A 3,336-nucleotide genomic window follows, 5' to 3' on the forward strand; every position below is an offset into this window, starting at 1 on the left:
AAAACCAGATTTAACTAAATTTGATGTCCGTTGTCGATAAGATATACTCCCTCCGTCCATGAAATAAACTCCCAGTTGGGGTTCGGCACGGAGACTAAGAAAGTTGATAAAGGTGTTGTGAGTGAAATAAAAGGGTAATTGACTAAAAGTGATAAAGGTGTAGTGAGGTGGGCCATGAGTGATAGAGAGTAATAAATATTGAATATAAAAGTGATAAAGTATTATGGGGTGGGCCCATAAGTGGTAAATAGAAGTAAATATAGAATATAAAAGTGATAAAGGTGTTATGGAGTGGGCCCATAAATGGTGAATGATAGTAAATTTAGGAAATAAAAGAGGGTATAATTGTCCAAAAAGCAGAGTAGGAGTTTATTTCATGGACAAATATTTAAGGGCAAGTAGGAGTTTATTTCGTGGACGGAGGGAGTAGTATATACTCCAGGAATTAAGTAGCTTATGCTAGAAGATGAAAGCCCAGCTTTGCAGATAAACCTCACACTTTTTGACAAATTTGGAAAAGTTCTAACTTCTTGTTTCTTTTTTTTTGGAAGCGGCGTGGTTACTTTTTTCTTACATCATTAGTTATATTATAAAAAAAAGGCAAATTAATTTTTCCATGAGCGATATATATATATATATATATATAGGGTGTGGTTCTAGAGAGAACTACATTATTTGTGAGAACGGGAGAACCATCAAATCTAATGCATTCACTGTAAAAATTAATGCATCCGCTGTTAAAATTAATGCACTCAAAAAAATAAAAAAAAATGCTCCCTTCAGGATTCGAACTCAGGATCTGCATTCATCCAACAAGATGATGCATCCACCGTAGATCTTGATGATCGAATGGCTGAAAATGGTTCTCCGGTCTTCTTTTATTTATGGTTCTTTCCTGAACCTCTCCCTATATATATATATATATATATATATATATATATATATATATAGGGAAGGGCTAAAATAAGAGCATTTCTTAAGATATAAAATAAGAATCATTTTCAGCCCTTAGATCATCAAGATCTACGGTTGATTCGTAATCCTGTTGGATGGATTTATGGTCCTGAGTTCGAATCCCAAAGGTAGCAAAAATTTATTTTTCACAATTCATACCTTTATACAGCGAATTCATACGTGTTCTACATAAAATTCATACATTAAAAATTGCTCTTATTTCTTATTTTAAGATGTGCTCTCACGGTAGCCCACCCCTATATATATATATATATATATATATATATATATATATATATATATATATATAGGGAGAGGTTCAAATAAGAACCACTAATAAAATAAGAACGGAGAACCATTTTAAGCCATTCGATCATCAAGATCTACGGTGAATGCATCATCTTGGTGGATGGATGCAGGTGCTGGGTTCGAATCCTGAAGGAAATATAGTTACTTCTTCAGAACGTTAAAAGGTCGCGTGATTTATTCGGTAAAGTTATTGACTTATTCAGAACGAAATATAGTTACTTCTTCATAGATCCCAACCCTATATATATCATATTATATACCATCTGCAAGAAGGTGAAGTAAATCAACTAAAGAAGTTCAAAAAAAAGTATCATAACTTGAGGTTTAAATAAATTTATGTACTAAGGAAGTTTATTTTATTGGTCTCAATATATAACATTATTTATTTGTCGTATTATAATTAAATATAGTATTTAAAAAAATAATATCGTAACTAAATATATGTATATATATATATATGTATGTATACAATGTTGTACGTCTTTTCCCTTTTAACCCTCTTTCTTTTAATAATAATAATCATCATCATCATCATCATCGAATTTGCACTTTAATTACAAATGGTCTGTAACATTATAGGAGACGAAAATTTAATTATTTTAAATTCATCACAACAAATTTAACAAATTTCACAGAAAATTTATCACGATTTTACGATTCATAGTTCCAAATTGTAAATTAAATTTATAGCCTAACCCTATATGCTTTAAATTATATTATCACTTTGTTGATTGAATTTATAATCCTGGATTAGAATAATATCATATAGAAGGTGGAAATTTAATTATTTTGAATTCACCACAACAAAATTTATCAAAATTCACAAAAAAAATTACTCATATTTTCACATTTCATAATTACTAATTTAAATTAAATTTACCCATTCCAAATTATATTATCATTTGTCCGAATGGGACATGTGATGGAACTGCATGGAAAATCCAATATATATAGTTGTCGTATTAAAAGGTCTGATATATATACTATAGAATGAATGATGGTTGGTTGTCCTACTTAATTTGATTTCCTTCTGCCCTATCCAGATTTATTAATTTTTCTGGGCTGGAATGATGCATGCAGAGCTGTCCTGTATGTATATGTATATAGAATCGAGATATACAATGGCATATGTCACACTTAAATGATTAATTTAATATTCTGCTGTAATATATGAAAATGTGTATAGAATAGAGATATACAATGGCATATGTCATACTTAATGATTAATTTTAATACTCTGTTGTAATATATGAAAATGTGGCGGCCCAAACTTAGAATACCGACACTTGTCCACATAAATTATGGAGATTACAACACGCTTTCGTTGCAAGGATTAGCGTGTGTATAAGAGGTTGGGCCTAGAATATGCTTAAACACAAAATACATACGTACTATCCAATAATGGAATATATTTATTTTGCTTAATAAAATATTATGTTACATATTTATGGTAAATAAGCACCACTTACATTTATACTAAGTTAGCACTATTTTTTTATATTTATTTGGATTTTAATGCTTCAAAATCATTATTCATTTTACAAATTATATAAATATAGAAGCTTAATTTATTCTTTTATTGACTTATATATTTGAAGTTATATGGAAAATAAACAAATTAAGTTTTGATTCTTACGTGACGCTTATAGTAAATTTATAATATATCATTTCTCTCTCTCTCTCTCTCCAGAGGCGGAGCTAGGGGTGGGGCAGGGGGGTCATTGGCCCCCCTGGAATTTTTAAAAATGGTAGGGGTATTTTTGTAATTTTATATTAAAAATAAAAAAATATATAATTTTATCTATATTATTATCATGTTGAGCTATTTTATACTGTAATTAGTATGCAATATTTAGAGTTAAGACGTTTTGAAGAGTGAACACATAATTAATTTATACGTATCATGCTTGGATTGGATTCTATATATTATTTTTTTTAATTTGATATTGAAAGTTACTTTGCCTTACAAAGATTTATGGGATTTTGGCAAATAAAATCACAAACTATTTTGAATTTGTAATTTTAACGTGACTTTTGAGTGTGGCGAATTGAATCACTATTTTTTCAATTTTT

Source organism: Salvia miltiorrhiza, chromosome 1 (genome assembly GCF_028751815.1).
Source record: "Salvia miltiorrhiza cultivar Shanhuang (shh) chromosome 1, IMPLAD_Smil_shh, whole genome shotgun sequence".
Lineage (NCBI taxonomy): Eukaryota > Viridiplantae > Streptophyta > Magnoliopsida > Lamiales > Lamiaceae > Salvia > Salvia miltiorrhiza.